Source organism: Leuciscus leuciscus (assembly GCF_965113295.1).
Source record: "Leuciscus leuciscus genome assembly, chromosome: 22".
Lineage (NCBI taxonomy): Eukaryota > Metazoa > Chordata > Actinopteri > Cypriniformes > Leuciscidae > Leuciscus > Leuciscus leuciscus.
In genome coordinates, this window is record NC_138746.1 from 30,040,642 (window position 1) to 30,054,674 (window position 14,033).

General features: G+C 44.6%; 1 long non-coding RNA gene across 1 annotated transcript in view; it reads right to left on the reverse strand.

Annotated features, from left to right (window-relative positions):
* The window catches only part of LOC309487134, a 175,176-nt gene that overhangs the window by 86,890 nt on the left and 74,253 nt on the right, over positions 1-14,033 (reverse strand). The window lies entirely within an intron of this gene.

Here is a 14,033-nt window from a genome sequence, read left to right on the forward strand (position 1 = left end):
ATACAAATGATTGCACGCCAATGTGTATTGGCTTGTTTTAGTTTCACTCGAAGTAGATTGGCCTCTCTAGCGAGATTCCTATTCGTCGTTCACCACGACGTACGTCGTAGTGACCGGACGATAGGGAACTATTCTGTATTGTTTATTATTATTTATTTTTTTCATTTAATATGCCTATATATTATGAGCAGAACTTTTGCGAGATTTCAAAGCATACTCGGAGAGTGAAAACGCAGCTGTGTTTCTAATATCATTGAGTGAGGAGCGGTAAATGGTGAACCTGGAGTGGAGCTGGAGCGGAGGGATTATTAAATGCTTGGAGCTCGGAGGGAAAATTGTTGCCGCTCCACTCCGCTCACATACTCTGTTATCCAATCACGACAATCGTTATTGACCAGCGACAGCCTATGACGTTACTACTAGTGTGACCTGGAAGTATAAAAGGGGTGCCTAGAGAACATGTCATCCACTTATCGTCTGAAGGGTCTGTTCAGCCGGCATTCCCGAGGCATGGCTAGCGACGCAGTGTCTCGTTCCCTGTTCTCAGGGAACATAGGTTACAGTCGTAACCTGAGACTTTCCCTCTCGAGAGGGAACTCGCACTGCGTCGATGCCGCTATGGGGAACGATATACAATCCCACCATGCAGAGGGTAGTGCATGCCAAATTATGGCTGTGACAAAAACGTCAGATATTGCAGTTTCACTGAAATGCCAAATACTCCCATTTGGGTCACATACAGTCAGTGACAGTATTCCCTATGGCCATTGCCCAAGCTTAAAGCCTCAAAGAGGCCTCCGATACAATGAAGTCCTACCAAGGCCGCTCAAAGGCCTGGAACCAACAGCTTCCTTGGAAGGGGTTCCTTTAAGGGAATTTGGCCAGGGGGTCCGAAAGGAGTCCCGTCCAGTCACTTTTTGAGGGGGACATAAAGTCAACCCCACACGCCACCTGGGAGGCTGACCTGGTCTATTTTACTGACCTAGTCTTGCCAACAACCTGTCTGTTTCCTAAACAGAGTCTCTAACATTATTTGCCTCACTTGTGGAGGCATCCTGTAGGGAGGATGTGCATATTTCACATTTTTACAGGTTCCTTGCAACAGGGGACTCTTACCGCAGCTTTGCCTTCAGCACCGGGTTGGGCACAGCACTGTATCTAGAATTGGGGCAGAGGCCATTTGGGACTCCCTGGTGGAGAAGTATATGCCTTTTCCAACCACAGAAGATTGGCGGAAAATTGTAGTAGAAGTTCTACCATCGCTGGAATTTTCCAAACTGTGTAAGATTATTGATGGGAAGCATGTAGTGATCCAGGCTCCCAAAAATTCTGGGTCTATTCTACAACTACAAAGGGACATACATATTGTCCTTTTAGCAGTTGTAGATGCCAAATACTGCTTCCGTATCATAGATGTTGGCAGTTATGGAAAGAGCAGTGATGGTGGGACTCTGGCTAATAGTCCTTTCAGTAATGCTCTACGCTGTGCCAGCCTTGGCTTACCTGAGGACACGCTGCTGCCAGAAGCAGAGGACATCTTTGTGACAGATAAAGCCTTCCCTCTCCGTAGAGACCTGATGAGACCCTTCCCAAGTACAACCCTTCCCAGTAGACACAGGGTGTTTAACTATAGGCTTTCACGGGCAAGACTGACTATGGAGAATGCGTTTGATATACTTGCAGCACAGTGGCGAATGTACCGGCGCGTTATTGGGGTCAGTCCTTCCAACGCAGAAACCTGTATAAAGCCCACCTGTGTTCAACACAACTTCCTGCGGAGGACAATAGCCGCGTTTCCACTGTCGGGCCAGGGCCGGGCCGTGCTAGTGCGTGCCAGGGCCAGTCGCGTTTCCACTGTCACTTCCGGGGCTTGATCGGGGCTTACTCTGGGCCAACGGCCAGGATTTCTGGGCCGTCGAATACCTTGGGCCAGAGCGGGCCAGCTCGGGCTAGAGGAGTGGTTACGAACAGAGGCGGAGTTCACCTGAGTCGGGAGACGGCAGCGCAGGATGATTCTGTCAGCATTAAAGACTTTTAAAATAATTTAACTCGAGTTCATGTTTGAATGCCTTGTGTTTGTGATGCAAAAGACTATGCGCGCTAACCATTACCATAGTAAACATAGTAAACGCTTGAAGATACGCATAGTAAAAAAACAGTGAACGCTTGAAGAAATCAGACCAATCATAAAGGCTATCACAGTCATGTTTTTATTTTATCTGTCAGTAGCCTACGTCTCGTCTCTTTATACCGGACTATCATAAAATAAAGCGGGAGCTTCCTCTGTTTCTCTGACGGAAAATATCTGTATGGGAGTCGAGAGAGAGTGCTAAAGCTCCTCAGGTCGTATTTTTGGTGGCATATATTTGTAGAAATTATCATTCTTTCTAAATGTGATGTAAATATGTCCTTTAACTACCAGATAAACAGTAACAGACGCGACTGAAGAAGTAAGTGTGTCCTCTTTCTTTTGTGAAATAGACCTAACAGTAATTTATTTCTGAGTGACTAATGTGTAATTTTGACAAATTAATTCATTATGATCAATGTATCACTTTTTATTGTAAACCTGTGGTAAAACATCGATGCTTTGGTTTTAAATATTCAAGTAAACAACAAAAATGCCAGCAAACGGCCGCTTTTATCATGTTTGTTTTCAACGCTGTTTCCAGTGATTTCTGATTAGTTTTCTGATAAAACTTCCATTTGTTGGTGAATGGGTTAGTGTGACGTTGTTCCAGAGAGGTGTGTTACGGGCGTGTTTTAGTGAAGCGCTGTGGAGCTTCTGGCCCGGCAGTGGAAACGCAGGCCCGGTGCTATTAGCCCGAGGCTATTAGCCCGGCAAGGCCCGTTTAAAGCCCTGGCCCGGCCCTGGCCCGACAGTGGAAACGCGGCTAATGAGGGCGGTTTCCTATGTTGGTGACAGAGAAGCTTCTGCACTGCACAACATCAGCCAAGCAACAATGCTGCATGGGAAACAATGCGTTTTAGGGAGACACTTGTGAAATGCTTCAGTGCTGAGGGTGCAGTTCCTTGGCAGCCACAGGCATGAAAGATTCTTCACTGAACCAAACCAAAGGCTCTTTTAAGAGCTTCTTTTAAGAGCCACCCACATTTGAATAAAAGAGCAATTTTTTCGTGTGTCATTTCTTAAAACAATGATATGCTGACAATGATATGCAATGGTATCTCCAGGCAAATAAATCTCCCCATGACAGCATAAAGTACAGATATTAAAGCTTGACCTACAGTCAATGCAGTATGGTAAACACACTCTAACAGGCTATGAACTGTAATAAGTACTAAATTGTTGAATATATCAAATCATGAAGGTAAAAAAAAAAATTAGCCTCTTAACAATCACAAAAAGGAACAGATTGAAAGCTGAAGCAAATGCATGCATGTATTTATTTATCAAACCTTAGTTATTTTTTTCAACACATAACAAAAAAGCTTTAACAATATGAACACTGACTGCTCAAGGTACAGCTGACAGGACCATGAGAGCAAATAAGCTTACTAACACTCCTCATGGCCTTCTGTACCCCGCTCTCCTCTTCTTCTTAACTGCACTGGGCCTCATAAACTATTTTGTGAATTTCAAATTTCAGCCTCTCCTTTCTTCTTGGTTTTAGCTATTTAATTTAGGGCAACAAGCTTAGAAAGAATAGTTCATCTGGGTCCTCTGACGGCAGGTGGTCTGGTGTAGATGATGCCTCTGCCCTGTTTAATGCAGTCAAGAGGCATTTCTCAAATACCGTCATAGCACCATTGAGTCTTTTTTTAAGCGCTCTCCCTCTTGCCTCAGTATTTGACTGACTGGCTGTATGACTGGCTATATGACTGACTGGCTGACTTGATTTGCCTTCCAGTTTGGTTTGGTTTGGTTTCTCTTCAGTTGCCATGGGCTCCCTAATCCTTTTCCGGCGTGTTCCCACTGCTGGCTCTTGCCTCCATGAAATGGTTAAAAAGCCCATGATGGCACTGTACTTCCACTGTCCCTCTGCTAACCTCCCGCCTATAAGTTATTCCACTTCTTTCTACACTCCACTAAAAATACAAAACACAAACATACATACACATCACACAGACATTATCATTATGCATAATATAAATATATAATTTGGAAATACACACATGCGTGGGTGCACTCTATTTTTACACATGTATGACTGTGTACTGTGTACACATTCATAATTTGTAATAGAAATATTTCAATAAAATCATCCAACTACAGGGGCGCTGGAAGTCAGTCACAGCTGGGGGTGCTGAGATAAATTCGGTCTATATAGTGACGTCATCCTAAAAGCTCTGCGACATTGCTTTTTTATTAATTTGAATGGCCAGGATCATTTATATTTAAGTTTTTAACAATATTTTAAACTAAATTTTTTAAACATTTTAAAGTACAAAGAGAGATGTAACCCACGTCCAGGTTATTATAAGGACAGTGAGGATACAAGGCAAGCACTTCATACAGACGAGCGTATATGGAGACCGATACACGTTCACTTCGCGGAGGTTATGAGACAGCTGTCAGTCTGTAACTTGTTTTTACTATGATTATAAACCACAATTATATAATTTCAAAATCATACTATCTACTCAGTCATATCCCATTTATGATTTTACATCTAATGCTTTTAAGAACCCCACAAAGGGCAGAAAGTCAAAACGATGATATAGCTGTGAAATGCACACAAAAAGAATTGTGAACCCCGGCTTGATAAACCCATGGTACGCAATAGAAGCATCATTAACAAGTGTGCATCAGTTTAATAAATTTAATTCTTACAACTGCTGAATTAATGGGCAATGGTAAATATTTCGAAGAGCAGATAGAAATATATGAAAATTAGCCAACTTAAACGAAATATTATAAACATCGGGCACAGGAGAGAGCAGATACACTCAAAAAAATTATTCATTGGATGAACTCAATTAAGTTGTGGGCAGGATTTCCATCCAATAAATATATGTAGTCCCAACTCAAACTGAGTACATCGATTCAACAGAATGTAAATCAGTTAACCTAACTCATTTGTATCAAATAGATGCAAAAGAATATAAACGAGGGAGGCCAACTTATTTTTATCAAATACTTAAAACAGTGGCCTGGTTTCACAGACAGGGCTCAGATTAAACCAGGATTAGGCCATGGTTCAATTAGGACTTTTAAGTAGTTTTATAAATGTGCCTTAGAAAAAAAAACATTACTGCTGTGCATCTTGAGACAAAACAATGTCATTGACATATTTTAAGATTTGTCAGTGTAAGTTGGCTTCAGTTCAAACAGCTCAAACATGCATTTTAGTCTGGGACTTGCTTAAGCCTTGTCTGTGAAACTGGGCGAGTATGTAATTGAGTTAGCCTAACTAACTTTTTCAAAATACAGCTGAAATAAAATAACTACATTAACTAAATGAAATTGATTTACATTTGTCCAACTCAAACTTACATAATTATTGGAAAGGGAATTATTATCATCAAATAAATATATAAATCATTTTTCATTTGATCCATTAACATACACATGAGACAAACCTGGTGCATGTTATTTTTATTTTATTGAAATACATTTACATTTAAACTTCATTTACTTTCTTTTTTTCTTCCTGTTGGATGTTTGAGTTTCATGCTGAATGATGTAAAATAGAATGAAACAGAGCTGCGATAATGTGTGAACTTCCCCCATGGGGATCACTGAAGTGCCATATATTCTACATTATTCTACACAGTGAAAATCAAACATGTATGTGCAGAGTTGGAGACATGAAATGCTGTTTTCACACATCAGCTGAAAGTGGGAATTTTCTCCAAACTCAGTGAAAATCCAGTTTTAACGGGCATGCCTACTTGCATGATTTGTGATATCACAACTAATTTGGAATTCAAGTCTGATCCAATATTCAATTAATATTAATGTGATGTAGAAACTTGAAGCTGTAAAGTGCACATACACTGAACATGGGGGTGCAGTAGGAGACATCTTGTGTCCAGCAGGAAACTTTAGAAGTGTTCATATTCATAAATTCTGGAAATTCTAATGAGGTAGGAAGTATACTTTTTCTGCAAAAAAAACACAAAAAAAACATAAGTGAGAAAATATTGTTCCAAGCAGATTTGCATGCATCCTAATACATGTCTGGAGAGCATATTTCAATAAAAATATCAAGACATTAACTTTTTTTACTAGAAAAAACACAAGTATATTAACTTGAATGAACAGTATACTGGTAAACAATGAATGCCCAGCTATCCCAAACATCAACAATAAAGACACTATAGCTGGATAGAATGCACTGCAAAAACTCTATATGTAGTTGCTTGCCTTGAACTATCATTTACATAAAGGGAAAGAAAAAAACAATAGGCTATGGCAAATTCCACACTACTGTACATTTACAGCAAAAATAGCCTTGGTCGTTGGTGTGTTGTTGTAAGTGGTAACAAAAACAAGTATTGTGGACCACAGTTAAGACTAGCAAAATAAATAAAAAATAATCGCAAAACATTCTGAGCGATTATAAACAGCAAGGAAGACATTTTAATATAACTTAACGTAAATGTCACTTGCAACATAAAAAATATATATAAATACAGCGCGTTGAGCTGTTTTTAGATCAATTTCAATCCATCTCGAGTCATGAAGTCAAATACGTATAAGTGGCACTCAAGAAATTATGATGGAGAGGTGAAATGGGCAAACTTTCTGGGTGTAAACACTTGTCCAATCCCAAGTAATCTCAGTCTTAAACCCTCCATCAAAGGAGATCGTCACATGGTTTTGTCCTCTTATGCAAACAGCTTGATTTTCAGCTGTTGTAATTTGACCACTAACAATCCAAGAAAAATACAGCGCATTGAGCTGTTTTTAGATCAATTTTAATACCTCTCGACAGTCATGAAGTCAAATAAGTAGAGAGGAATGGTACGGAGGAGGTAGAGTAAAGAAATTATGATGAAGAGTTAAAATGGGCAAATTTTCTGGGTTTAAACACTTGTCCAAGCCCAAGTAATCTCAGTCTTAAACCCTCCATCAATGGTTTTGTCCTCTTATGCAAACAGCTTGATTTTCAACTGTTGTATCTTTGCATTCAGCTTGTGCCCATCCAAATTCATTATGACCTTCTGGAAAAACTCGAAGGTGTATTTGAGGTTGTCTGTAAAACTCAGATCAAGGGCATAAATGAGCCCAAAAAGCATTACGAAACCCATGATGACACTGCCCAAGTTGCTCAGGACTTTGATGCCTTCAATAACAACTCCAAGATCCTCAGGCTCCTGATCCCCATCACTTCGGATCACATAAATCCCCATGACTGTGGTTGCTAGGTCCCTTTCTGCATCCTCGGTCGCCGGTGCCTGAACACCACAAACACAGAAAACACAGCAAGTGTTTAATAAAGATGGACAGAGAAATAAGGGGACATAAACTGATGCAGGGCTCCACAGGTGATGGCGACAGACACAAACATACATCTAGAAAAGCATGTCCATTATCAACAGCACAACTTCATCCCCCAGGCCAACAGAACTCTAAACAACTTCCCCACTCCAAGCGCACACACTCACACTCCCCCTAAACTCAAAAACATGTACGATCACTTGTCTACACCAGTACATAAGAACACCTCTGTAGGGCTCTATCAATATAAATAGTGTGTCATGGGAGAAGTAAGAGGGAGTAACAGTTCAACACTACTTGACAAACATATTGTGATGAATTTACCAGATATTCTTTGAAGAAGGTGTCTGGATCTTCATTGAGGTAGATGATGAGGCATCTCAGGATACACTCCCTCCTGGTGTTGATGTTGTCACGCTGAAGCAGGGGTGAAAAAATGAGACACAATTTAGCCAAATGTGGTTGTTATGGTGACACAGGGAAGGAGCAGGTTGTCTAATTAAGATCAGAGGGTAATTTCAGTCTAAACAGGATGCCTAACCCCTAAATGCCCCCAACAAGCAAGTTGGAAGTTTTCTTGCATGTTTTACATTGTTGTGTGAGTGGATGAACCAAATAAAAAAAACCATAATATTTGGATAAAAGCACTATACTAGTAGGCCATTTATAAAGTGTTTAAATAAGCAACTATGGACAATAAAACCTTACAATAACCACCTCAATACACGAAAAGGGATGTTAGATGCATTTCGACTAACCGAATCTGTGATAGACAGGACTTCCTTAATCCTCTGCCCCTTCACTCCTCCTTTGCTCTTTAAGATCTGCATCAGCTTGTTTGATAAATGGTCCAGCTGTGACATGAACTTTGACTGCAGTGGATTGGTGGTGATCCTCATAAACTCTGCATTTACCTGAAAAATAAACAAAATGCAGCCATTAAAATTTGTTAATTACCACCATTGTGGCTCTATGGGGGAGCTTAATGTTTGATTTTACATAGTACAGTCTGCATGTGCGGGTGTGGTAGAAGAAAAAAACAAAACGAGCACCAGCAGCGCCGGTGTTGTGCCGAATTGTGCATGGCTGTGTGCACCTTGCAGGATGTTCCAATCATGTATCACCATTGATGAACCACAAAGATTATTAAATAATTTTTAAACAGAAGCCTAGTTAGAATAGACCCGCGAGGAACCGTGACATGCATGTAATTGTCAGCAGAAGGGCACAACTCAGCACAAGACTGGTGAATGGCAGGTGTGCAGAGAGAAAATGGTTAACAATAATCCTCAGTTCAACTGTAAATGTACAGTGTACAATGACAAGTGAATAGAGACTGCAGCTCTGCAGCTTCTCAAGATTATACACACACAAGATTCGATGATCAATCGAGTATAGGCCAGATTTGACAATTCTGATTCGACTATATAAACCTTTAGCACTAGTAACTACAATTGTGCAGAAAGTTATAATGTCAACTCATACATACATGTACACATTTACTTACTTCACTCTCCTGGAATAAGGCAGGCCATCTGTTTACGAAATCTTCTATCAGGGGCCTCTGCTCCACAATCTCTAGTCGTCTGTGGGAGAAGGTTTTTCCCATTTTTTCTTTTATCACCACTTCATTGTCACGCTTTTTCAGCTCTGACAATAAAGCAATTCTCCGATTCTCTAAGCTTTCTGTGGTCTCGCCTTTTGGGTGCAGAGGAATATAGTTAACTTCAGCCTTTCTAGGCTTTTTGATGTTGGCTGCAGCTTTGCCTTGGCCCTCTCGTTTGTGTTTCAAAGAGTTCACACGAATTTCAGGATGTCCAAGTCGGCCAAGTTTCGTACGAAAGTTTTGCATTTTATACTTAAGCGACTGTTTCCATCCCCAAAATCCTGTCTTGGATCCCAGCTGCCCCAGACATGGATGGGCCCTTGTCAAAGCTGCTGCCACCTCTTCACATTGGTAGTCTTTTGGATACTTTGTATATTTCATCATTTCTTGCGCAAGGCCATCAAGGATGATCCCTTTTAGCTTTGGGCCAGGGTTGAAGTATGTTCCATTGGTCTCAAACTCTGTGCTTTTCTGTTGTAGTTCAAATTCAGCTTCATAGGTGAATTTAGGGACTAGAAATACCTTTGACCAGGAGGCCAATTGTGAGGGCCGAGTTTCTGGGGATGAATGCGGTGTTGATGTGTACAGCGTATCGTCATTGCAGGATGAGGCTATTGACAAAACAGGGGTTTCAGGCTCTGAGCAAGTGGTAGCCGAGGTCTCACCAAAAGAGTCTATTGTGTACAAAGTGATGCAGGGCTCCACAGGTGACAAGATAGGATTACAGATTATTTTCAGTGTGCTTTTGTTTTGAATGTCAGACACTGAAGTTAGATTAATGAACTCATTAAAATCAGAATCCATATATTGCATCCGTAAATCCTCTTTCAATTGAAAGAATGTCTTTATCAGCACATGTAGTTCTTCCACTGATGCCGGAATTCCATAAGGTAGGTGCAGTTCCCTTTCAAGGGAACTCCCGTTGCGTCGAAAGCTGACGCTATGGGAACGCTTTGCGTGATGACGTCTTGAAGCACATGTAAAATCAGTCCAATGGTGTGGCGGAACGTCAGAGGCGGGTGACGTCACGTACCAGGAAGCTATAAAAGCCGGCCCGAAACAGAAAACGAAAGCTTTCTGAGTCTTCAGTTGCGCTCTGTGTTGAATCTGTCCTTGTTATTTGGTGTTGTCTGTCTATATTATATATATATATATTCAGTATGGCGAGCAAGCAGCAGTTTAGAGTGTGTGTCCATCCCTGCCCGCGTTATTTAACGGGAGGTGATACTCACACTCTTTGTGTTGTTTGTTTGGGTGAGGAGCATGCCCAGTCAGCACTCGAGGGTGGTGACTGTGTGCATTGCGACGCGCTTCCATTGCGCACGCTCCGATCCCGCTTGGCTCGGTTCAATCCCGATCGCGTTCCCCAGGGCTCGGGTCCCGCCGCGGCTGAGGCTCGGCGGCGATCTCAGACCTGGGGTTCGCAAATGGATCTGTCAGTGGATGTTGAGACGGGCTCTGCCTTATCTCAGCATCAATCTGACAGATCCAGTGCCTCTCATCAGGGTGTGGAAGCACGCATTGCGGTTTCTTCCCCCCCGATAGAGGCACCAATACTGCAACTGTCCAGCTCTGAGGAGTTGGATGTTGTGAGTATTGAAGCTGAGTCTGAGGATTCGCCACCTCAGTCTCATGCGTTTGAGGAACTGCTCGATGTTATTACTAGAGCAGTTGACAGACTATCTATTGAGTGGCCAGAGGATAGGCAGGACGTTCGTTCGAAAAGTAAGCTCGACGAACGCTTCCTGCCATCTCGTACACAGCCTCAGCGAAGAAGCCTTCCGTTTTTCCCCGATCTCCACACCGAGGTGTCGAAATCGTGGGGAAAACCGGTTTCATACAGAGTGTATGCACCACAAACATCCCACTATTCTTCCATTCACAAATATAAAGAATATGGTTATGGGGAGATGCCGAAGGTGGAGGAGACGCTTGCGAGCTATCTCTCTCCAGCAACGGCATCTTCCCTGAAAGCTCCTTCACTTCCCTCTAAGCCAGTAAAATTCACATCATCTCTGGTTCATAAATCGTATGCAGCCGCTGGTCAAGCTGCAGCGTGTCTGCATACGATGTCTATTATGCAAGCCTATCAGGCAGAATTATTGGGGGATTTAGAGGAGGGCGGGGGAATTGGTCCTGACACAGTGGCTTAACTACGCAGAGCCACAGATCTGTCTCTCAGGGCCACCAAGGAGACCGCTAAATCAATCGGGCGGTCTATGGCAGCCCTGGTGGCCACTGAGAGGCATCTGTGGCTCAATTTGAGCGATATAAAAGAGAAAGAAAAGCACGTTCTCTTAGATGCTCCGGTTTCCACTGTTGGTTTATTTGGTGATGCAGTAAACAGTGCGGTAGCTAAATCTCAGGAAGCTGCTAAACAGGCAGCTGCATTACAAAAACTTCTCCCCCGCCGTTCTTTCATTGAGGCTGCTGAGCGGGAGCAGCCTCACTCCTCTAAAAAGAGCGCTGAACATCGTGCCACTCAAAAACAGAGTGTGTCCTCTCGTGCTCCCCCACAAAAATCTCGGGGACACGGAGGGCGCTCTCAAACCCAGCAGTCTTCGAGGGGTAAAACGGATCTGCGGACCGTTATTACCGCCAAGAAGGCTGCTGGGAAAAAGTCCTGATGTCTGAGGGCTCAGGACAAATGAGGGTAGTCCCCCCGAAGCAGAGCGGTTAACACCTCTTTTCACGGTGCCCGTCTCTCTTCGGTGCCCTCAGGGGACCGTTCTGCCAACCCTGCCACCTCTGGTGTTACAGGGCGCAGCGGTCTCCGGCGAGCACATATCTCAAGGTCCACCCGGAAACGTAGTGGCCTCGGGATGCCCGCCCCCTCTGAGGAGGGTGCTAGAGCAGTCTGTTTGGTCGTTCCCTGCCGGTGCGCCGTTACAGGGCGACGAACCGACTACTCAACAGCAGGAGAAAAATACGGTGCCGTCTCTCTTCGGTGCCCTCAGGGGACCGTTCTGCCAACCCTGCCGCCTCCGGTGTTACAGGGCGCAGCGGTCTCCGGCGAGCACATATCTCAAGGTCCACCCGGAAACGTAGTGGCCTCGGGATGCCCGCCCCCTCTGAGGAGGGTGCTGGAGCAGTCTGTTTGGTCGTTCCCTGCCGGTGCGCCGTTACAGGGCGACGAACCGACTACTCAACAGCAACAAAATCCAGAAACCAGTCTCGAGAGACTGGTACCTCTAGTAGAATCTTTGACAGCGTGGAAGCTACTGTCAAATGTTTCTCGTTGGGTCCTGCAGACCGTGGAAAAAGGGTATTAGATACAATTCTATTAACGCCCACCGCGGTTTATGGGGGTCCTGCCCACAGTGGTGGGCCCCGAGCAGGTTCTGGTTATGGAACAGGAAGTAAACACTCTGTTAGAGAAAGGGGCCATAGAATATGTACCCCCCTCCAACAGGGAAACCGGGTTTTACAACCGGTACTTCATAGTTCCAAAAAAGGACGGGGGATTGCGTCCCATTTTAGATCTTCGAGTTCTGTACGAGTACATGCAGCTCAAGTTCAAAATGTTAACCTTGAGACAAATCGTGCCACAGATCAGGTCCGAGGACTGGTTTGTCACGATAGACCTCAAGGACGCATATTTCCATCCGTCCGTGTCATTGGAAGTTCCTGAGGTTTGCTTTCGGGGGCAAAGCATACCAATATCGAGTTCTTCCATTCGGCCTGGCTTTATCACCCCGCACTTTCACCAAATGCGTGGATGCAGCTCTGGCGCCTCTGCGCCTCCGGGGTATTCGCATCACAAACTACATCGACGATTGGTTGATTTTAGCTCAGTCGCATTAGATGGCGGTTCAACATCGAGATGTTGTTCTCGCCCATATGAAAGAGTTGGGGTTACGGCTGAACGCCAAGAAGAGTGTGCTTTCTCCATTTTAGAGGACCACTTTTTTAGGCGTGGTTTGGGATTCAGTGTCGATGCAGGCGCGCCTGTCATCGCCACGCTTCGATTCCATCCTGGCAGCTGTGAGAAGTGTAAAGCTAGGCCAGCTACTCACTGTCAAACAGTTCCAGAGACTGTTGGGTCTCATGGCAGCAGCTTCCAACGGGATACCTTTTGGACTGCTGCACATGAGGCCCCTGCAGTGGTGGCTCAGGACCAGAGGGTTTTTCCCCGAGGGGCAACCCATTTCGCACAATCAAGGTCACGCGGTGATGCCTACGTGCCTTGGTTATGTGGAAGAAACCTTGGTTCCTGTCCCAGGGCCCAGTGCTGGGAGCTCCTTGTCGTCGCAAACTGCTAACGACGGATGCTTCCCTCACGGGTTGGGGAGCGATCCTGAGGGTCGCTCATCTCAAGGTCTGTGGGAAGACCATCATCGTTCCTGGCATTCTATAGCCTAGAGATGTTAGCTGTCTTCCGGGCTCTGAGGAGCTTTATCACAGGTCTCAGGGGACACCATGTGTACTACATACGGACAACACGTCGGTAGTCGCCTATATCAAGGGGGTTTGCGCTGGCATGCCATATCCTCTTGTGGTCCCAGGGGAAGTTGCTGTCACTCAAGGCAGCCTACATCCCCGGGGTCCAGAATATAGGAGCAGACACTCTGTCGAGACAGGGGCCGAGGCCCGGGGAATGGTGGCTCCACCCCCGAGGTGGTGGAGCTGATATGGAAATTATAAGTGGATCTGTTTGCGTCTCGAGAGACGTCTCACTGTCCACTTTGGTTCTCCTTCACGCATCCAGCTCCTCTGGGACTGGATGCTATGGTACAGACGTGGCCGAGGCTACGTCTGTACGCCTTTCCCCCAGTTGCTCTGCTCCCGGGAGTTCTGGAAAGAGTTCGCACGGACCGGGTTTGCCTGCTTTTTATAGCCCCGCGCTGGCCGGGCAGAGTATGGTTTCCCGATATTGTGTCCCTCCTCGACGGGCATCCTCTGGAGTTACCCGTCAGGAGGGACCTTCTGTCCCAGGCAGAGGGCTCGATATTTCACCCTCGGCCAGAACTGTGGAACCTGTGGGCTTGGCCTCTGAGGGGGCCCAGCTCATAGAGTCAG